Source organism: Grampus griseus (assembly GCF_964374135.1).
Source record: "Grampus griseus genome assembly, chromosome: 16".
Lineage (NCBI taxonomy): Eukaryota > Metazoa > Chordata > Mammalia > Artiodactyla > Delphinidae > Grampus > Grampus griseus.
Genome location: NC_139010.1, coordinates 32,425,943 through 32,449,128, shown reverse-complemented (window position 1 = coordinate 32,449,128; position 23,186 = coordinate 32,425,943). Strand labels below are relative to the sequence as shown.

At 57.3% G+C, this 23,186-nt stretch overlaps 1 protein-coding gene across 4 annotated transcripts in view; it reads right to left on the bottom strand.

Annotated features, from left to right (window-relative positions):
* The window catches only part of ZMIZ1 (zinc finger MIZ-type containing 1), a gene marked incomplete at its 3' end in the record, with an annotated part of 188,508 nt that extends 165,811 nt beyond the window's left edge, over positions 1-22,697 (bottom strand). For 3 of the 4 annotated variants that reach the window (XM_082672928.1, XM_082672929.1, XM_082672926.1), the window contains exon 1: positions 22,596-22,666. Of the gene's footprint in view, positions 1-22,595 lie in introns of all 4 variants that reach the window. The other variant, XM_082672927.1, reaches the window with a different exon arrangement.
* Positions 22,698-23,186: the final 489 nt, after the last annotated feature.

Here is a 23,186-nt window from a genome sequence, read left to right as displayed (position 1 = left end):
TTGATCGGAGCCGCTGTCTTCCCCGCCCTGCCGTGCTCCACTGGGCAAGCCAACTCCTCCTGGTGGCGTTCTTAAAAAAATGTGCAATCTATGTAAGTTTTATTTTTCTGGGGCTCGGGGGGCCTTTGTGCTGTTGTCTTTTTCTTCCTGGTGAGAAAGGTAGAAAGCCAGGGCCTTCCTGTGCGGCCCCAGGCACGGTGACAGGGAGAAGCTGTCGGGGGTATTTTTAGCCGGGCTTCTAAGCCCTCGGTGTTCTCTCTGCACCATGCCTGGCTTCGGGGAATTATCTCACACGGCCGGCCGGTTGGCAGCCACTTCCAAAGCCACTCTTTGACCCCTGCCTGGATTCTTTCCTCATTAGGAATCGTTCACCAGATCTCTGACGAGCACCTGGCGTCATTTTACGTGTGTACACCTCCTCGGAAACCCAGCTCACGGCCCGCTCATCCCCTCCTGCCTGTGGGGCTGGACGGTTCGCTAAGACTGAGGCCCCGGGGCTTCCCTGGTGGCTCAGTGGTTGAGAATCCGCCTGCCAATGCAGGGGACACGGGTTCGAGCACTGGTCTGGGAAGTTCCCACATGCTGCGGAGCAACTAGGCCCGTGAGCCACAACTACTGAGCCTGGCTGCTGCAACTACTGAAGCCAGCACGCCTAGAGCCCGTGCTCTGCAACAAGAGAAGCCACTGCAATGAGAAGCCCGCGCACCGCAACAAAGAGTAGCCCCCACTCGATGCAACCAGAGAAAACCCACGCGCAGCAGCAAAGACCCAACGCAGCCAAAAATAAATAAATAAATTAATTAATTAATTAAAAAAAAAAAAGACTGAGGCCCAGAGTCCTGGAGGAGGCCCAAGAGAGTTTAAAGCAGAAAAGAGCCCCAGTGTCCCCCAAACTTCAGGCCTTCTCCTACATCCTTCATGACCCTGGGTCCAAGCTGAGTCCTGTCCATACGATGACTTAATTAATACTTGCCTCTACTTCAATGCACTTTTTTTTAGCTCTAATGAATCTGGCCTTGTCCAAAGGGAACATATCTGTGAAATCATGGGTTTGATATGCTAGTTATGTATTTCTAATATACCTTAATAAATATACAACTAATGAAACAAACATCTATGTTCTTTCGGGTACTAATTCTAGAATCGTGTCACAGGTTACCAGAGTTATGTGGGCCAAGCTCTGGCAAAGTCACTATCATTTATCATCCCTCTCCTTGCACGGAAGGAGAAAGAGGCGTGGGGGAGGGGTGGTTGGCCAGAGGAGTCCAAGAATAGGTTAGCAAGTAAGGCCAAGGGAGGTAAGGGGGTCAAAAACATGGTATGCTGGAAGCTCTTCCTACTGTCCTTCCCAGCACTGGGCGAGACCATTCCTTTCCCCAAATGTGAATTTTGCTGTGAGAATCTAGGTGGACGGGCACAAGGCCTTGTGAGGTATTTGGTCTCAGGATGGGATATTCCAACGGAGGGCTACAAGCTGTGCAGAGCCCCAGAGTCCCAGCATCCTCTGCTCCTCTTCCCAGCAACTTCTGAGGCCTCTGGTTCACCTTCGCCCCCTTCCACCAGGCTCCCCCAGGCTGGCGTTGGTCAGCAGGGGCTAGAAGCTTAATCCCTTCTCCAGTTAAGATTTGGAAGCACACCCTGGTGGCGCAGTGGTTGAGAGTCCGCCTGCCGATGCAGGGGACATGGGTTTGTGTCCCGGTCCGGGAAGTTCCCACCTGCCGCGGAGCGGCTGGGCCCGTGAGTCATGGCCGCTGAGCCTGCGCGTCCAGAGCCTGTGCTCCACAACGGGAGAGGCCACAACAGTGAGAGGCCCGCGTACAGCAAAAAAAAAATTAAAAAAGATTTGGAAGCACAGAACACACCCCTGAGCCCCGAAGCCTGAGCTCTCGCTCCTCGGCTCCCGTGGGCTCTTGGGTGGCCTCTGGCACTCTCTGGGCCTGGGCCTCCCCACGTGTGCCTTGAAGGGTAGACCCTGGTGATCCTGGAGGCCCTGCCTCACAGCTCAGGGGCTTCACTGAGCTTCTCCATTTTCTCCAGCTTGGGGACCCCTGGCTGGGCCCCAGTCCCATGCCCCAGCTGCCCGCCCCTCCCGCCCAGAACAGGATGTGGGTGTCAGGAGGTGAAGGAGAGTGTAGGGTCGGGGTGGGGAGTGGCCTCAGGACTCGACTTCCTGCAGCCTGATCACTTTACCACAGTCAGTTGGGCCCAGGACCGCACAGCTGTGAGTTATAAATGTCCCTGTCAGAGCCCGGGCTGGGAGGCCCTGCTGCGGGTAGAGGCGCCAGGGCCCACGGCGCCCACTCCTCTGGGGGCGTCCCCAGGCGAGGGCCCATCCTCCAGAAGGCCCTCCCCAGGCGTCCAGCCCTCATGACCTCTGGGCTCTCTCGACCTCTCTCTGAGATGTCTGATGCGACAGGGTCTAATACCACCTCCCCTGCCCAGTCTTCACCCCTCCAGGTGCAAATCTTGTGGTTCCAGCTACCTCAAGAGCTCTCAGAGGGCAGGGGCCATCCCAGGTCTCCACCTACCTGATACTAAACCTGGGGCTTGGCACAAAGCCAGCCCCCCCCACCCCCGGCCACAGCCTCCAGGGCAACTGTTCCAACTCAGCAGCCTGCTTCCCACGGCCCCAACCGCCCCTTGCGCCTGCCCGCCCAGCGTGGGGGGAGAGAGGAGGTAGGGGATAGGGCTCCAGCCTGCAGTGCAGGGGCCGTCGGGCCCTGGGCACAGGCGTCTGTGCGCTGAACATCCAGGGTCTCTTTCAGGAGAGGGTCCCATTCTCCCTGCCTGCCCTCCTTGGGGCTCCCTTGACCTGGAGTGCGGGGTGTAGACCACAGTCTGGGGTGCATACACAGCTGGCCACAGGGTAAGAAGTCAGGTCCCTCCAGCCGCAAGGCCGCATCCATCCTGCTGGGGGGCCACAAGGTGGGCAGCACAGGGCCAGGCCCCAGAAATATAATCAAGGTAATGGGAATGAGCAGGGGACGGTCCAGGTTTGCAGGACCCGAAGCTCATACTATTCTGGAGGTCTCTTTAGAGATACATATACAATTACAAATGCTTTTTCTTTTTAGCTGCACCGCGCGGCTTGTGGGATCTTAGTTCCGCGACCAGGGACTGAACCCGGGCCCTGGCAGTGAAAGTGGGAGTCCTAACCACTGGACCGCCAGGGAATTCCCTACAAATACATATTCAGAATGAGAAAAGAAAGAGCAAATTCCTAGAGCCTTAGGAAGCCAGGCCCCTTTAAACAATTTACCAGAAATGCTTACACAGAAATGCCCCTGATGGCAATCTGCCACCCTTCCCCAGCTAGAACCCTCCCCAGCTGCCGGCACAACGTCCACCTTCACCCAGGCGGTGCAGGGGCGGAGCCCGGGGGCTGAAGCTGCGTGAGTTTCCCATTAAGTCCACCTCTAAACAATAATAGTGCTGAAACGGATCATAGTAATGGCCAACATTAATGGGCCTTTATCTGGTACTAAGTCCTTTATGAGTTAACTCATTTAATCTCAACACAACCTATGAGATAGGTACTACACCATTTTAACAGATGAGGACACAGATACAGAAAGGTTAAGAAAGCAGCCCAAGGTCACACAGCTAGGATATGAACCCAGATAACCTGGCCTTGGGGCTCTTATGAGCCCTCAACCACTCCTCTTTGCTACTGCTCTGGAGGACCCAGGAGTTTCCCCTCCCTCACAGGCTCCGACAGCAGCAGCAACCAAAAGGCCGAAAGTTAAGCCCCCTTCTGATAAAACCGTTCATTCATTCCACGCCAGTGCTTACACCCAGCACCAAGATCTTGGCTGTAAACAGGGGCCTCCTGCTGGCCTCACTCGGCCCAGGGCACCCTGGGGTCCTCTCTGTGGGCAGAAGTGGGCACCCAACTTGACCTTCTAGGGCCAGGGGTTAGGGAGTGCCTGAGAAATGGGTCGGCCTGTCCCCAGAGAGACCCCAGCAGGGGTGGGAGGGGCAGGGTCTGTTGGAGATCACACAGCAAGCTGTCCCACCACTTCCTCATTTACAGACGAGAAAAAGGTGCCTTGGAGAGGAGTGACTTTCCGCGGGTCACCCAGCAAGTGGGGACCCCACGTGACGTTAGGGCTAGGCTCTGGAGGGGCAGGGCAGGTGGCCTGCAGCCTAGGGTGGCCGAGGCCCGGCGCTGGTGGGACAAGCTGGCCAGGCGGCAGTGGCCGGAGGAGGCCCCCTGCCTTTTGGCCTCCTGAGAGCAGCGCCTTTGTTCTCTCTTTGTTTTCCATCTGCCCGCGCCCCTGTGGCCTTCCAGGCTTCCCCTGATTGTGCACATGGCGATAAAAGGGCAGATGAGCGGGAGATCTCTGGCAGCAGCAGGTCACCTCGCGCAGACACCGTGGCGGCAGGTGGGAGGCCGAGGGCGGGGGGGCCCGGGCCAGGAATCGGGCTCACCACCAGCTACACCGAGCGCTCCTCTGAGGGGTTCTGCATGTGGCTCTCAGAATCCCTTGAGCAACCCTGGGAGAAAAGTACAGCCCAGTCTACAGAGGAGGGGCCTAATGCTCCAGAGAGCGGCAGCCAAGACCGGAACGCTGGCCTTGGGGATTTCCAGCGGGCCGTGCTGACCCTGGCCCTGACCTGGCTCCAAGCCCAGATGACACCTGGTCTAGTGGAAGCCATTCTCCCTTTACGTCTATAACTGGCTATTTTCAGACTGTCCAGGAAGAGAGAGTGGAGTAGTCAGAGAGAGAGTGATGAGACTGGGTCTCACCCACCAACGCCTGGGGAGGCGGGCTGGCCAGGGAGCCCAAGAAGTCACCCACACCTGGTCAGGCGGTATGACAGGGAGCAGGGTCTGACTTCCTGGCCTCCCTGCAACGAGAGTCCCATTTACTTTTTTTTTTTTGCAGTACGAGGGCCTCTCACTGTTGTGGCCCCTCCCATTGCGGAGCACAGGCTCCGGAAGCGCAGGCTCAGCGGCCATGGCTCACGGGCCTAGCCGCTCCACGGCATGTGGGATCCTCCCGGACCGGGGCACGAACCCGTGTCCCCTGCATCGGCAGGCAGACTCTCAACCACTGCGCCACCAGGGAAGCCCCGAGAGTCCCATTTAAACTGCCTCTAGGGCAGAGGAGTCCTCTGTGGTGGGCTAATTCCCACTGACCGCAGGGCTGGGGAGAAGGGCATGATGCAGAGGTACTGTCGGCTTGGCCATGAGATGGGGCACTGGTGGCCTACAGGCCAGGGACTGGCCAACCCTGCCCTCGGGTTCCTGCTGCTGACCCCGGCCTCGCCGCTTGGCCTCTGACCTGTGTTCTCAGACTCTCCACAAGTGTGTCCCTGACTTCAGTTATTACAAACTTTAAAGCACATCATGTTTCATCTACGTCGTTCACATATTGTCCTTTAAATCACTTTGCTTTGAACCAATCAACTTTCGTTTTATTTAACCTCATCTAAAGCAATATTGTCTGTGAAATCACAGGTTTGATGTACTAATAATATTTGTTCGTAATTCACATGAAAATAAACACATAATGTTAAGATTTGAGATTCAGACCCTCACACGGGTCCTGGTGGTCCACAGCGTGCAAGGCCTGGGCTGGGAGAGTGAGCCACGGTAAGTGAGGTCAGGAGGCTGGTAGGACAGAGCCCTGGCTGGATGGGGAAGTGGGAGGAGGCAGAGGTTCCCAGAAGGGCACGTGGAGGGTTTGCTTTGGGCCATGGGCTCAGACCAGACTACTTCTTTCTTTCACTTGGGCTGGACTTTGGTCCGGATATTTCTCCAGCTGCAAACAGAGCCTGCAAATTCCTCCTGACAGTAGCTCTACACAGAGGGAGCACTAGAGGAGGAGCCGAACACCTGGGTCAGGGGTCCATCTCTATCACTGTCTGACTTGGGGACGCTGGACCTCTCTGAGCCTCAGTTTCTCCATCTGTACAGAAACAGTGGATGAGCCAATCGTTCCTCCCAGCTTTATCGGTCCGACTGCAGCCCCCCTGAACCCTGGTGATGTGTGGTGATCCACGCGACCCCTGGGCTTCAGACAGACCCTCTAACCACCTATGTGGACCTCCCTGGACTCTTTCCTCCCACACCTGATCGGGGGCCTCAAGTGGCATCTGGGGTGCAAAGGGGAGACAGGGCCAGCCTGTGTGACAGCTATAAAATTAGATAATCAGCTAATCACCAGCAAATTAGCATCCCATCTTTACATAGAACAAATATAGTATTTACGTAAAAGTTGTTAGGAGTTTCTCTCTTTTTAATTAGCAGAAATAAATGCAAAATGAATGGTAATGAGGCAGCTGATGGATTCGGTAGTACAATTATGCTTGCAGCAGTGCCCCGGTCCTTAAATGCTGCGTGCTCCGAGGAATCAGAGGAGCCTATTTATATAGTTTATTTATAAAACAAAGTTAGCAGGAACAGAGGGGCGAGGCCTGGGCACTGCTGGGGGAGGGGTCGTGGCTGCAGGGGCAGGGCCCTGGGAGACGGAGCTTCTGTGCCCAGGGAATGGGGGGATGGTGCTTAGCACTAGGCTGTGGAAGTGCACCACCATGGCCCCCACATGTCTATTTCAGGCCCCACATGTGTCGCTGGGAATGGCCTCCCTGGCAGGAAGTAGGCTAGAGCAGTGTGGAGGGGCTGGGAGCAGCTGTTCTGTGCACTCCTGTCTGTCTCTTTCCCTCCCCGGTCCCCACTTCTCTCTTCTTTGCTGGCCCTATCTCTTCACTAAGCACTTCTCTGTGCTGCACCCTGAGGCATATTCTCTATAATGCTCTCCCTTTCCTCCAGGAACTCAAGGGGAAGCAGGTCTAGGAAATAATGCACCCAAACACAGTGGGTTTAAGTTCCAGATCAGTGGAGCATCCAGTGGGAGACAGAGGCAGGAGTCTTGAGAGGAGGCAGCCCAGAAGAAGAGACAAGAGTTGGGTTTTGCAGGATGCATAGGAGTTTCCTGAGAAGTTGGGAAGTAGCAGAAGGACCTGCATGTGCAAAAGCGGGAAATAAAAACAGCATTCTGCAACTGTAGCAGAGTGCCTCAGGGCCAGTGGAGACTGGAGAAAAAAGCAAGGGCCTCATTTCGATGAGTCTTGGATGCCAGGCTAAGGGTTTGGACTTAGTCCTAGAAGCTGTGGAAAGGTCTGAATCGAGGAAGTCGGGCAGCCCCTTCCCACTCACAGTTTTTTTCTGAGCATCCCCTCCCCCACCCCAGAGCCAGGGGGAGGGCCAGGTCGAAAGGCCATTAGAGGCAGCTGGTCCAGCTCAGCAGAGCAAGCATGGAGCAGGAGGCTAACCTGATTAGGAGGGACAGGAGGTTTGTCTGCGGGGAGGAAGGGAGGGAGGGTGACAGCTCTGAGGGCCAAGGGAAGGGGGGCACGCTGGGCCACTCTTGGGTCTCCCGAGTGAGGGGCCTGTCTTCCCCTACAACAGAGCCCCTGCCCTGCCCCCAACCCTAACTGCTGGTGGGGAGGGGAGCCAGCACTGCCTGAGAGGCCTTGCCCCCCATCTGGGGTTCAAACCCCAGCTCCACCACTGCCTTGCGCTGTGACCCTGAAGAGCCATTCCCAACTCTGGGCCACATCTTTGTCTCCAAAACAAAGGCCTGAACTAGACTCAGGAAGAAGCAGTGGCCAGTCCAGCTCACAGCCCCATCCTGGAGAATTTTCTGGGCATGGGGTTAACTTTTAGGGATGTAGGTGAGGCAGGCACTCCAGTTTGCCCCAGTCCCAGCTGTTGCCTCCTGCCTTACCCCAGCCCAACTCATGGGCTTGTGTGGCTGCTGACCGTCCCTCTCCAGTGACTGCCCATGACTCAGGCCGCCCGGCTCAAAGTTGGGAAGAATAATTCCTGTCCACCCAAGCCTGGGGGTCACTACAAAACTCAAACAAGCCGTGATCCCGGCAGTGATCTGAAGGGCAAAGCCCTGAGCAGTGGTCTGACTTTGACCCTGGAGGGTGGGAAGGGTTTCACAAAGGGAAGTTTCACGCTCCCCAGTGGGGACAGCTCCCTCACCTCTGAACCGCCCCTTTAAAAAAGCAGCAACGCAGCCTTTGCCTGAGCCGTTACCTGCTGTCACTCAGGACCATGCTCTGAACTTGTAAGGGAAGACAAAGATCACACCGCACTGCTTCTCTGCTTTGCAAGTTGCGCTCCTGCCTTCGGCCCAAATCAATGCAATTCCCCGCTATGACTGTTTCACCAGCACCGGGGCCGGGCCCCTGGTGATGCCATTCCACCCCTGGCGGAGGGTGCTGAGGGTCCTGTTTCATCACACAGCCTCAGCCCCACTGCAGCAGCTGTGAAATATCGGGTGGGGGTGGGGTGGTGATGGGGGGCTGTGTGGGCGGGGAACAAGGGGGCTGCCCAGAGCTGCTCGAAGTGCCTCTCCAAAGACAAGCCCAGTGCTATTCATCAACTGGTTTTCAGGGCTGTGAGAAATCAATGGCATTTGTGCTGCAAACTCATCATTAGGACAGGAAGGACTCTGCAATGGAATTGATTTGTTTAAATATAATATCACAGTTTAACAGAGAAGCGTGGGGGTGGGGAAAGGACCCAGGCAAACAAAACACAGGGACGGCCCAGAGGACCAGAGAGGAACCAGCCTTGAAAAATCTTCCAACTCAGTGGCCCAAACCCACGCCACCCCCTGCCTCCCCCAAAACCCCACGTGGAGGAGGCCAGAGTGGGCACAAGCCATGACCCAGCGGGAGGCGGATCAGGCCCGGTCTCAGACGTGCCCTTCGTCAGCCTGAGGACGCACCCAGGGGCCTAGCTGGTCACTGCTGTGCTGTTCATGCAGGTGACTTTGGCTCCATGAATTTCCGTTCAACAGAACAAACTTTTATCAGGCACCCACTGTGCCTGAGGCACCTGTGAGGGGCCGTGGGGGAAACAGAGAATGAATCCTGGGCCCAGCTCCTACGAACAGGGTGCATAAGGCAGGTACGCAAGTGACAACACGAGGCCAGGGAGGGCTGGGCTTCCTGGGATTTTAGGAAATGAGGGAGAGAAGTGCTGCGAAAAAAAGGGCAAAAAGGGCATCAAGGGGACAGTGAGGGGCAGAAGTGGAAGGCGCATTCAAATAGCCAGGAGGAGCCCGTTTGGAGGAGAGGGCCCTCATCGCATGGATACGGTACCCGCCAGCCTGAGGAGGATGGTGTTGATTAGGGGTCCCCCACCTTTATTGGCACCAGGGACAGGTTTCGTGCAAGACGATTTTTCCACGGACCAGGGGGTGGGGTGGCTCAGGCGGTGGTGCGAGCGATGGGGAGCGATGGGGAGCTATGGGGAGCCATGGGGAGCGATGGGGAGCTATGGGGAGCGATGGGGAGCTATGGGGAGCGATGGGGAGCGATGGGGAGCGATGGGGAGTGATGGGGAGCTATGGGGAGCAATGGGGAGCCATGGGGAGCCATGGGGAGCGATGGGGAACGATGGGGAGCGATGGGGAGCTATGGGAAGTGATGGGGAGCGATGGGGAGCGATGGGGAGCGATGGGGAGCTATGGGGAGCCATGGGGAGCGATGGGGAGCGATGGGGAGTGATGGGGAGCTATGGGGAGTGATGGGGAGCTATGGGGAGCCATGGGGAGCCATGGGGAGCGATGGGGAGCTATGGGGAGCTATGGGGAGCGATGGGGAGCGATGGGGAGCTATGGGGAGCTATGGGGAGCGATGGGGAGCTATGGGGAGCTATGGGGAGCGATGGGGAGCGATGGGGAGCTATGGGGAGCTATGGGGAGCGATGGGGAGCGACGGGGAGCGATGGGGAGCTATGGGGAGCGATGGGGAGCGATGGGGAGCTATGGGGAGCGATCAGGAGTGATGGGGAGCGATGGGGAGCTATGGGGAGCGATGGGGAGCGATCAGGAGCGATGGGGAGCTATGGGGAGCGATGGGGAGCGATGGGGAGCTATGGGGAGCTATGGGGAGCGATGGGGAGCTATGGGGAGCTATGGGGAGCGATCAGGAGCGATGGGGAGCTATGGGGAGCTATGGGGAGCGATGGGGAGCTATGGGGAGCGATGGGGAGCGATGGGGAGCTATGGGGAGCGGCAGATGAAGCTTCTCTAGCAGCCCGCCCGCCGCTCACCTCCTGCTGTGCGGCCGCTCACCTCCTGCTGTGCGGCCCCGTTCCTGACAGGCTGCGGACTGGTATCAGTCTGCAGCCCAGGGGTTGGGGACCCCGGTGCTGATGATGACGAAAGCTGGCTTTATTGATCTGAAAATGTTCCAGGGTCCCACAAACGTGTCATTTCAATGAATCTCACCATCTTGTGAAGAAGAAACTATTATTACCCACATTTCACAAGAGTTAAGTGACTGCCTGAGGTCACACAGCTAGTGAGTGATGGAGCTGGGGTCAGACCCCAGAGACCGTGCACTAACCGCTGTACCTCCTGCCCTCACTGGGGCTTGTCGTCCACGTGAGCTGGGGAGAAGATGGCTTCTGCCCACCAGGAGCTGGGGCATGAGCTGCACTGAGCAGTTCAAGGGGGAGTATGAGGAATGGTGTGGGCTGGGCCATGCACCAGGCTGATGTCCTAGTCACAGGCCCTGCTTGGCCCTACAGTCTGGGTGAGGCTGGAGCACTGGGTGCAGAACTGGCCTGGCACTCAGGGTGCCCGGATACCTCACACACCTCCTCTCATCTCTCCTACAGGGTGGGAGTCTTGGGTAGGGAAAGCAATGGGTTGGGTCCTGGAAAGGCATGTCTCGGGGGAAGAGACCCCCATCCCCACCCCTCCCAAGCCAAGAGAGGCTCAGCCTTCATCTGAGGGTGGGGACGGCTGACTCGGTCCTTGGGGAAGGACCAGCAGCTCTGGGCAGCCTCACTGGGCTCAAGAAGAACCTTAATGTCAGCCTCTGAATTTGCACTTTATTCCTGGTGACAGTGGGGAGCCAGGGAGGGTAGTGGCAGCCTAGGAAGGGCTCAGCAACTGAGAGGCAGGAAGAGAGTTAAGACCTGAGAGCCAGCAGAGGATGGCGGTGCTGAGGGGGACACAAACCCAGAGATGGCTCGGAGGATCTAATCGACTGCGGGGGGAGGGAGAGGAAGGTGCCAAGGACGACCCGGGCATCTCCCCGAGCCCTCTGGGGGCTTGGACGCCCAGCTTCGCTGAACCAGCAGCTGCCTGAGTCAATACGAATTGACCAGGATCCCAAGGAGCACTGGGCCCCTCCCCCCAGGAAGCCCTGACCTGGGGGAGGGCGCTGCTGGTCGGCAGGCCGCCACCAGCTCTGCTCTGTCCCACTGCTGACCTTTCTCCTGTGTCAGCACTGCTCTCCATCAATGCACCGGAAGGGCCGGTGCAATCTCTCTCAGCTGCCTGGGGCCAGGGCTGGGGGCGGGGGCTCACTCAGTCTTCCCTCTCTTAAGGAAGAGGTTTCTAAAGCCTCTCTGGCAGGCTGAAAGCAGAGGTGCCGAAGCCCTCAGTGCAAATCGGGGAGCCTGAGGCTGGTGAGGGGCAGCTCAGGACCCGCCAGCCAACTGCAGGCACAGCCCTGGGCACAGAGAGCCCATGGGGTAGAACCCACACCCCTCCAGCTGGCTGAGGGTAGGAAGCTGGATGGGGAGACTGGAGTCAGGCCGCAGGGGATGGGCAAGGATGATCTGGCGAGAAGGGGCACCTGTAAGGTGTGGGAAGGGAGCAGGGGCAGGACGGGGCTAAGTCTCAAAGCCGAGGAGGGGGGCCAGGGGGCCAGCGGGTAAAGCAATGGAATGGAGGATTAGATGGGGCTCGCTCGTCAACTGTCCCTGCGGGCCTGGAACTGAGAGGTTTCTAGGATGTGAAATTTTCAGTGCAAAGCCGACTGGCTGATCACCTAGCAGGGCTGAATCTGAATTCTGGTTTTCAGCGCTGCCACTTTCAAACTGTGTGTGACCTCTCTGGGCCTCGGTTTTCTTCATTTGGAACATAGAGCTTATAGGAGTAGCTTGTGTAGGACTGTCACGAAGATTAAGTTAAATAATGTGCTTAGCCTCTGACACAACATCTGATAATAATCATTCTACCAAGGGCGGCGGCCACTGTTATTACCACAGATGGCTACGACTAGTCTGACCGCTACGAGGACCAGCGAACACACACCGAGGGCTCACCCCGTGCCAGGCCCTGTCCTGAGCACCGTACCGACAATGCTAATTTCATCTCACAATGCTTATTGGGAGGGGCCATTATTATCCCCATTTTCAGATGAGGACACTGAGGCGTACAGGGGCTAAGCCACCAGCCCAGGTTCTCACAGTAGGTGAGAACGGAGCCCAGAAAACCACTTCCATTTCCATGGGGCTGACCCCACAGCCAGGGGCTCGTGGGCCAATGCCGACACAATTCTGATCACACTGACCGAGGGCAAGAAGTGGGTAAACATTCAGGTGGGGCAGGCCACTCTGGACGTGCACAGGAATGGGCAAGGGACCCCTATTTTTGAGGAGATCAAGTCCCCAGTCCTCAGCCCGGGTCTTTATGACCTTCCTCTTCCAGTCCACACACATCAACCATACGTATGAAGTTTCCAGGGTTGATTTACAAAGCAAGAGAAAGGAAAGCCCCCAGAGGCGCTCAGGCTTTCTCCTGGCTGGGTGGCAGGCAGCTCTCTTGATCTGACACCTGCATGTGACCTCACTTCTTTCTTGCCATGACACTACAAAGTCAGTTGTGATGCCCATTTCAGAGATGAGAAGACTGAGGCTCAGAAATGCGCTAAGGTTGCACAGCTGGACTTAAACATGCCCAGCCACAACGTCTGGGCTCCTCTTGGCTGCAGGATGAACATGCAGTGTGAAGGCAGGAGACCACACGTCGGGCATCTGTGTTGGGCGTGGTACAGGACTCAAGGTGAGCGCTGGATGACTCTGAGGAGGAGGGGTACTGGGAGAAACTCCAGCAGCTCCAGGAAGGGGCTCAAGCATCCAGGGGCAGAGTGGCCAGTCTGGCAGGGTACTAGACCCAGGGAGAAAACACGGTTTGGGCAGGGGCCCATCACCCCAATACCTGGGGGATAGGTAGGCCTTGCAGAGACCCCTCTTCAGGCTCAGGAGCTGAGCATGCATCGCTATCCCTGCTCGGACCCCTAGGAAGTCCTTGGCACAAGGAACCAAATGCTCACAGAGCACTTAGCTTCCAGCACCCAGGAAAAAGGTCGCCAAGGCAGGCAAGCAGGCGCTGGCTGGGCAGGGGCCCTGAAAAGCTGGGCCCGGTTATTTTTAGCATCTTGATTCAAGAGGGAGGAGGCCCACCTCTCTACCAGGTAAATGTCAGCACCACTGGTGGACCCGCCAATGAAAGTAGCTGGAGCCGAGGAGAGACAGTGACTCGGGGCCTCTCTCTTGGGCTCCTCGTCCCCAGAAGCTCTCTTCCTCCACCTCCTCTTCCCAAGCCCTGGAACATCTGCTTGTGGCCCTGAAAAGAAACCGTGGCTCCGTCCCCAAAGGAGCTTGACTAGGGCCTGGAATCCGGGCGAGTCTTGCCTCGGCCACGTGACGCTGGCCAAGTCTCATGCCGTCTCTTCTCTGACTCTAATTCCTCCCTGGAAAATGCGCCCCTGCTAAGCCCACCTGCTATTTTGAGGATGCAGGAGCCAGGGCTCAGGAAGAAGCTTTGCCATGAGGGCAGCTCGCCCTTCCTGCTGTGGAAGGGCTGTTGTGTTATCCCAGAAAAGAATTCTGGGCTTCCCAAGTGGGAACCAAAGCTGACAGAGCCAGAGCCAGCTGCTGTGCAAACTGCTGGGGGGATGTATGAAATCCTAGGTACCAGGAGTTGAGCTCCCAGGCCCGTGGCTGCTGCTCTGCTGATAGGAAAGGTGAGAGAGAGGCCACCTTGGGTCCGTGGAGGCTCAGCGAACACAACCTGGGCTGAGCCCAGGGCTACAAGGAGGGGCTGCACCCGTGGGGGCACCAGGCACCCACAGCACCCGCAGCCAGTCACAAGCCTGGTACAGCACACGTAGCTCAAAGGCTCACCTCCTCTCTGTCAGGCTCTGAGCGCACCCAAAGCCTTGGGGAGGGCCACCTACTCCCATCCTTGCCCCACACAGCTTCTCTAGAAGGAAGGAGGCAGTTGGTCACAGGAAGGAGAAGGGAAGCCCATCTCTCAGCCCACCCCCTCCCCCTGCCAAACTCTCAGCTCTGGAGTCAACTCTGAGTGTTGGACCCTTAGCCTGCAGGAGAGTCTGCCCCAGGGGCTGAATCCCCCATCCCCCCAGGCTGAGGGAGACCCACCAGCTCCCGGGGGAGCCTAGGATCCTGGCACCTGCTCACACCCTCCCCAAAGGCAGGCTCTCCCACTGAGGTGCTGCCCTGCTGGGGTTCCCAGGTGCCCAAAGCTCTGAGGAGATCTGACAGAAACAGGCACAGAAGTGGGCAGTGAACCTCTCAGGGATGCTTAGCACGTTAGAAACACAGTACAAACTTCCTCCTCCTTCTACCATCTGGCCTCTAGGGGGCATCTCCAACCTTATTTCCTTCACTGCCCAGTCTTGGCTCTCCATCCAGCCCCACTGAATCTGTCCCCAGCGTGCCTGCCTCAAGGCTTTGGCCCAGCTGGACCCTTTGGTTAGAATGCTTTCAGTTCACAATCATGTTCATTCTTCAGGAACCAGCTGGAACTCCCCCTCCTCCAGGAAGTCCGCCCTGACTCCTGAGTCCCTCGGAACCCCTGGAACTCTCCCTAGGTATCACAGACCCACAGCCTCCCGCGGACTGCAGGCCACCGGGCACCCTGCTGTGGCTCAGCCAAAGGGGCTGATGAGGGGCGCGGGTGGCCCCTGGTTTCCAGAGTCCATTTTCCTTCCTCACCCCCTTGCATCTTGTCAGCTTTCCAATCGGGGCCTGACTCCAGAGCATTCTCTCTGCCCTGGCCTCGGGGCCTGCAATCTCCAGACCTCACTGGGCTCTCTGGGTAAACAGATGGGAGGAGGAGCCCTAATGGTAGCAGGTCTCGGCAGGAGGTAGTGATTACAAGAGGCGGAGTACAAACGAGGCTTAACAGAGCCAGGTCTGAGGGCGCCCTGCTCAGCTCTCCACAGATCCCCAGAACTTCCCCAGCCCCACACTCTGCGCCCCCAGCTCCTCAGGGGTGGGTCCTGCCTTTCTGCAGACACCACGTCCCATGGCTAGGTCCTGAGCACTGCTGTAGGTCTTGGGCCCTGCTGGCGTCTACACCCGCCATGCATCTGAAGCAGTTTAGGGTGGCAGTGAGCTCAGCCCAAAGCCTGGAGTGCCATGCTGGGCCACTTTGGGGTGTACCCTCCTACCTCTGAGCCTCAGTTTCCCCATCTGTACCATGAGACACTGGGCCAAATGATTTCTAAAGACCATTCCTCTCCCAGGTGGCTGGGATGCTATGATTCAAATAAAGAGGCCACCCTTGCAGCCCCACCCAGCGTCTGCTCCCTCCCCGCGAGGTCACGGAGGTTTTGGACCTAGGACACAGGGCATGGGCGTGGCTGTCCTCACCCTGAGTGCGTGGCTCCTGAACCAGAGGGAGACAACCTCCAGGACTCAGTGGGGCGGGGGCGGGGGGACGGTGAGCAAACATCGGGGGAGGGCAAAGAACCCGCAGTGAGTAACACCCAAGGAATCCTTCTCAGCGTAGTTTTTACCAAATCCCAGTTTGTCCTCGGGGAGCCCTGTTGGTGGCCGAGGTCAGGGGTGTCTGGGGTGTGAGCGCAGCCCCACACACCTACATGGGAGACCACACACAACAGCAAGGCTCCCACCAGACTCTGGGAGAACCAGGGGTACCAGACCAGCTGCCCCCTCACCCCCCAAAAGGATGCCTCCTGTCTAGCCCGTCGGCCTCCTGCACCTGCCGTGATGATGTTGCGTGACCTTGGGCTGGGCTCTGGGCCTCTCTGTCCCCACCATGTCACTGAACAGGTTTGTCCATGTCTCCCTTCCAGCCCCACCTCTGGGCTGATGTCAGGCCTGCATCAGGAAGGGGTGCAGACAGTGGCAACAGAAGGTGGCACCTGGGCTCTGCTCTGGGGCAGCTTCGCATCTCAGCGTTTTGGAAGACTGGCTTTCCCCTGGGAAAGAGCCCCAGCCCCTGGCCCAGGAGAGGCCCCACAGGTGCCTGGGTTGGTGAAGAGGAGGCAGTGAGCTGGAGGTGTGGCCAGCTGGAGTACACAAGCCCCAGCCCTGCCCCTCCCTGATCGACAGTCTCTGCGTGAGCTGTGAGCTCCCGCTTGCAGGCCAGGGCCAGCCTCATGGCCTTCACAGAGGAGCTGCCACTTCTCCACGGCCCCTTTTGGCTCCCTGCTCTCTGCAGGACCAAGGTCAAACTCTGTGGTCCCCAGGAGTTGCCTCAGAGCCTGCTTCCAGTTGTGGCTGAAAGAAGCTTCCTCTCCAGCTGGACTCCAGACCTACCCCATCAAGTTGTGTAGAAACCCCAGGAAGACCCTACTCCTTCACTCCTCTGTGTAGGGACCTAGCCCCCTCCTCCAGGCAGTCTCCTCTGGCTGCCTCCTCCAGCATGGGGGAAGAGCTGCCCATCCCAACTCCTACTGCCTTCACCCGCTGAGAGCACCCACCTAGCACACGCTGCGCTGTAGACCGTGTGACCTCCACTCAAGCCCAGGGCTGTGCTCAGCCGATGCTCAGAGATTCACTTTTGAATGCCAGTGCCTAGCACAGTGCTGGAGCCCAGTAAGTGTTCGACCCACTGTGGCTGACGGAGTGAATAGTTCACCCAGCAAACACACATGTACCTACCAGAGACAGTTTGAGGTAGTGGGGAAAACACATATTATTGTGTCAGGTAAAAGTGGGCTGAATCTCAGCTCCACCAATAGCTTTGTGACCCTGGATACATTTCTTAACCTCTCTATGCTTTATGAGTTTCCTCTTCCACACAGTGGGATAATCCCAGCTTCCCTGGGTTGTTGATACCCTTGAGAACACTGCAGGTTGTGAATCCTGACCTGTCCCAGCTGAGCCTCTGGCTTTATAGACCAATGAACAATTGTTCAGAGAGGGACAGCGACTTGTCCGAGGTCACACAGCAGGCCTGCAGCAGGACTGAGGCTTGAATGAAAGTCCTACTCAGGGAGCCCGTGAGCACAGTGGCCCACCCTGCTGACCCAAAGGGCATCCCACATCGGGCCGGAGTGACCAATGGGCTATGGACTATTTCCAGCTCCAGGTTGGGGTAGGGGCTGCAGGGTCAGGGCTGGCTGCAGAGGCAGGGGCTGGAGAGGCCTCCTGGGCTGCAGGCAACAAATTCCGGGGAGGGAGAGGAGGGTGTGCATTCTCAGCTGGTGCTGGATACTGACAGGTATGCCACATGGGGGCCCTGGGATCCCAGCTCTGTGTGGCCATGGCCAGGCCCGCTGTGAGCTGGGCTTGGCATTCAAGGTCTTCAAAGCCAGCCCCAAACCCGCCTTGCGACATGTAGCCCTGGAAACCTATTGACTGACAGCTGACGGTGTTCATGCTGTCAGCATGAAGCCACAAACCCGGGGCTGGAGGGGCTGGCCAGGGAGTGTGGCTGTCACCCCAGGTCCCTGCCCACAGAGCTCTCATCAACAACTGTTTGGGATCGCCGCATATGAAACCCAAATCCAGGCCAACCCCAATCCTCGCTGTTCCCCTACAGCCTCTCTGAAATGACAATCCAACCAAGTCCCTCCCCGTGTGCCCACACCCCTGGGGATCAGCTCCAACACTCACCCCCGCCTGCTCACCCACCGTCAACGCATACGCTGTGGAGCGCTAGCCTCGTCCCAGGCACCGCTGCAAGAGTGTACATGGCTGATTCATTGAATCCCTCACAACTCAGTGGGGTCGGTTCTATTATCCCTATCTTACAGATGAAGAAATGAGGCACAGAGAGGTTCAGCCACTCATCTGAAGTCACAAAGCGAGTAGCGTGGCAGTGCTGTAAAACCCCAAAGCCGAGGCCCAGAGTCCATGCCCCTCACGTCAGTGCCCTGTGCAGTCGTCCACCAAAGGTGTTCTGAGAACCTTTTATGGAGTGCCAGCCAGAGGGGGCAGCTGTCATGCCCCTGACGGGTCATGCTGTGTCCAACCCTGCTGGTTGCCACGTCCCAGACCAGTTGGGGCCTTCTCACCTCTGTTTGCTCTGGGCCTCGCCTGAGCCCCAGTACCACACACGCCTGGCTCCAGTCCACCAGGTGGAGGGAAGTGGGCCAAGTTACCCACAGGTAGGGGCAGGGCTGGGGCTTGTGTGCTCCAGCTGGCCACACCTCCGGCTCACTGCTTCCTCTTCACCAGCCCAGACACCTGTGGGGCCTCTCCTGGGCCAGGGGCTGGGGCTCTTTCCCAGAGGGGAAGCCAGTCTTCCAAAACGCTGAGATGCGAAGCTGCCCCAGAGCAGAGCCCAGATGCCACCCTCTGCTGCCACTACCTGTACCCCTTCCTGATGTGGGCCTAACCGCAGCCCAGGAGCTAGGCTGGGGGTTGAACTTCTGAGTCTCTGTTTTCCAGTCCGGTAAAGGGAATAGGACTTTTCAAGGGCTTCTCATTGGTCTCATGGGGTGTGAAAGAGCTTACACACTCTAGAGAACTCTACAGTACAAGAGGTCATTGTAGCTACTGGAGGGGTCACAGGGCAAAGGTCGGGAGGGAGGGGCTGGGGTCAGAGAAGGCTCCCTGGCATCTGACCCATAGGAGTGAGTTTGCCAAGCAGAGAAGGGCAGGCAAGGGGCAACGAGGCAGAAGACTCTGCAAATAAAACACAGAGCAGCCCCCAACCCCCTCTGCCCCTGTGGATTTGGAAAAGCACGAAAAAGACAGGTTTCCGAAGTATGCAGGGACAGGGCTGCAAAGGTAGACGGGGCGCATCAGAGAACCCTCAAACACCACTGCCTGACAGGAAGAGCTGTAATCCCAGCCTCACTGAAGCCACTGAACCTGGATGCTTGAGACAAGCTGGATACTGGCACCGCTGAGGCTTCTGCTGCTGGAGGGAGGGCAACATCTCTCCCTTGGGCAGATGAGACTCACAGGGTGATGGGGGACTTGCCCAAGGTCACTGGGCCAGGCAGTGGCTGGTGGAGCCTGCACGTGAACTCAGTTCTTCACTTAATCTAGGCAGGGCTGGCTTCACGGGCAGCTGCACGGGGCCCCAAGCTCAGAGGGACCCACTTTGGTTTACTGCTCTAGGGCCACCCTTGTGAAATCCTTAATAATTTGTGGATAACAGGCCCTACAGTTTTGCACTGGGCCCTGCAAATTATGTAGCCGGTCCTGATTCTAGAAGATTCTGATGGACACTTTTGGGACAGGAGGCAGAGGGCCAGTGAATGAACTGTCACTTCTCTGGGACTTTGCAAGAGCCGGGCTCTCTGCTTGGTCTTCCCTTTTTCCCTTGACATCAACCTAGCAAATTTCTTCTTACCTTCCAATTCCCAGCCCACCTGTCACCTCCCAGGGATCCTTCCCAGATCTCTTCCCCATACATAGACCTGACCCCCCATACCAGGCAGAACCCACACTTCCTGCCTTGGTCCCACGCAACAAGCCTGCTGATGGGTGTGCAAGGGCTAGGGCACCCCAGAGCTTCCTGCTGACCAGGTTTCCAAAGGACCATGCTAAGGACATTTTACAAAGGGGTCTCAGAGAGGAAGTTAGTAGATGATGCCCAGACAGTGGACCCCAGAGAACAACACACCTTTTTACTTGCAAGAAAATGGACACTCTTTGGCCTGGGAAGACTGGGCCAGGCTAAAGCCAGAAGCCAGGATCCCCCCTTGGGAAACTCCTCTAACTTGGAGGGGCCCTGCCGGGAAGAGGGAGGGGAGGGAAGAGGAAGTCTTGAATCTGGGGTGCAGGTACCACTTCCTGGCTGTGTGGCTCACCCACTCTGAGCCTCAGTTTCCTCATCTGTAAAGTAGGCATTAAATGACCTATCCCTGAAGGGAGCTTACCAGAGCAAAGAGCACAAACTCTGGCAACTGATGGTCTGGTTTGGAGCCCAGCTTCACTACTTCTGGGCGGGTGTCCTTGAGAACCTCACCTACCCTCGACGGCCTCAGTTCCCTCATCTAGAAATTGTTCAGTGAGGCCTCCCTCTCAGGGCTCATAAGCTCATGGATGTAACATGCCAGTTCCCCGACAGGGACTCGTGTACGGTTGGGTAACAAAGTGGACGACACAAGACCCTGACTTCCAGGAGTCAACAGAGGAAGTGCAGCTGGGGGCAGGGATGACACAGTCCCTACCAGCTTGTCATGCCCAGGACTCAGAGGGTGCCCAGGCCCCAGGGAGCCAGGATGGAGTCTGCAGGAGATAAGGAACAAGAGTAAGGCCCCACGGACACCCCACGGCAATGCCCAGGCGCCTCTACCTAACCCACAGCCTACTTTCTTCTCATGAGAATAACAGGTCCTATTTGTTAAGCCCTACCTTGTGCGGGGAATTTTTCTCAGCACTGTGAATCGGTGTCTCTAATCCTCATGACCACCTTGTCCAGGATGCTGGGGCCAGATGGTGACTGTTTCTGTTTCCAGTTGAGGAAGCTGAGGCCCAGAGAAGGCAAGAGCGTGGCCATGGTCACAGGACTGGCCCTCAAACCCTGACAGTCCCCCTCCCAACATACATGCAGAGGTCAGGGCTCAGCCTTGACCCAAAGCTGCCCAGTGACCCCAGGAACAGCAAGGTGAGAAGCCAATGACCCCTGAACAGGCCCTTCTCCTTGGAACACATCCCTCCCTGTGTGTGCATGTGAGGGCATCCCCGGGTGAACGCGGAGACGCCATGTGTTGTGAGAACTTCTGCCCGTGTATCTGTGTGGGGTGTCAACACAGAAGTTTGTGAACGTGCATCTGTGAGCGTGTGTGTGCAGCAAGTCTGTGCGTGCACATGTATGTCTGTAGCACGCACAAGTAATGTCTGCGTGTATATGGGTGTGAGGGAGCAGGTCTCTGCACATCTCTGCATGTATCTGTGCACACACAACCAATCATAGCCATGCGTGCATGCGCATCTGTAGCCCCTTAGCATGCAGGAACAGGTTTACATGCACATGTGTGTCTGTGTAGAGCATGCATGTGCACGTGTGTTCATGGACACAGATATGAATATGGGCTGGGAGAATCCTCTGGGACTTGTATGTGTATCTATACTTCCAGATGAAAACCTCAAGCTCATGTGTAACTATAAATCATCTTCTTCCTCAGGAAAATCTCGGCCCTCTCAGAGACATTCCAGACCACAACCTGGTCCACCTCCTCCAAGAAGCCTTCCTGGATTCCAGACTCCCAACACTTACACAGAACTCCAACGTTAATCCCCATCCCACATCACGGCAGCTTTCCTAACCTCATGCCCCCCACCAGCCAACTGCAAATCCTGCCAACTTCCCTGCCTCAGTCTCTTATGAGAGGCCTTTCCAAAGGGCTCTCCAATGCAACCACCTTCAATAGGCCACTATCTGACTTAGAACCTTCCATGGCTCCCCACTGCCCTTGGGATCTAATTCCTCAGCCTGGCATTTGTGGCCTTTTACAATCTTTCCATTCCCTTGCCAACCTCATCCCCTAAACTGCCAGGCTCTCCACCCAGCCTTCTTTCTCCCCATGATGTAATTCACTTTTGGATCACCTCCCCAGAATGCCCCTCTCTAACCTATGAACCCCAACTATTCCCCTCGCTTGGGCTTTCCACATCTGATGTGATCTCCCTGTTTCTCCACCAGAGTACATAAGGGGACAAGGCCTCCTGCCCAGCACCACAGGGCCTACTGTCAGGCCTGGCATACAGTAACTGCTTAATACAAGCTTGGGAAACTGAACTTGGGAGGCGGAGGGAGAGAGAGCCGTATCCAACCAACATACCCCTGCGCCAGAAGAGCCCTGTGTGCCACCTTGGGGAGGAGGGGTCAGGTCTGCTTCATGTCACATCATATCCACAAATGAATCATGACCCCAGGCAACCAGCAGCAACTGTCACCTTGTAAAAGCCCCCTCCCTTTGCCTTGAGTTGGGACAGGACTTAACACTTCTGAGGACATCCACGATCGCCTTGATGCCCACCCACAAGAAGAGGCCGGCGGGGGGGGGGGGGGCAAGGTCAGGGGCAGAATGGAACAGGGGTCAGGGGCTGGCACACTGGGGCCACAAGGACCTGGAACTGAACCCCACGGGGGCTCAGCCAGGAGCATGACCTTGGGCAAGTTGCTTTCAGACCACAAGCCTCACAATGGGGAAGATAACAGCACCTACCTCACAGGGTTGTGGTGAAGCCGAAAGGAGTTAACAACTACACGTACTTAGCACAGTGCCTGGCATACAGTTAAGTGCTCAGAATGTTAGAGGATATGATTATTTTCATGTAGCAGATGAGAGAACTGAGGCTCTCAGCCATGAAGGGGCAGGGCTACCCAATGCTACACCAGGAGTTGGCAAGAGAATAAAACCAAATATCCGAGTGCCAGGCCAGGGCACACCTCTCCGCTCTCTGGCTCCCTCTGAGAGGAGGAGGCCAAGGAGAAGTGAAAATTGAGAAATAAGCCCCTTCCCCTAATTCCTCAGTGATGACGGGCCAGCTCTGGGCTCTCCAGGCCCTGAAACGGCACCAGCTGCTTGGGCTGGGCGCCACACCAGCAGACACCCAGTGCCAGGGCCCAGCTCATCCTGCTTACCTGCCAAGGCCTCTGCCGACCAACGGGACTGAAGGCTGCTAAGGGCGTCGGGCAAAGGAGCTCACAGTGGAAGGAGGCGGCGGCCCCAGCAGTCTGACTTGGCCGAGCAGAGCTGTTGCAGGTCCTGTGGGAGAGAGGAGAGGGCGTGGTGAGTTTCAAGCCTGAGCCTGGGGGTGGCCCCGACCCCCTTCACCCAGCTCCAGGTCCCGCCTGCCCAGGCCCCTCTGGCCATCTCCTGGAGAGCCGAGCTGGCCCACAGAAGTGGAATGACCCTAGAAACTAGATGTTGTCCCCAAACCCCCAGTAAAGGTCAGAGGCCCAGAACCGGGCCCAGCACCAAGGTCAGCTCCTCTGCACCCCGTACCACAGCAGCAGCCGTGCTGGCACACCCACCACTGTGCTGCAGTCAGCCCAGCCCCCCCAGGACCCCCACCCTTCGACAAGCTGGGTGCTCTGTCTGGAGCCCTTTTCCCCACTGCTCTGTCTTTCAGAGCCCCACTCTGCTCAGATGCCTCCATGGAGCCCTCTCTGACCTGTCGCTCCTTTCTTTGTTCATCCCCCAGCAGCTTTGGGTCTAGCTGACCGTGTCTG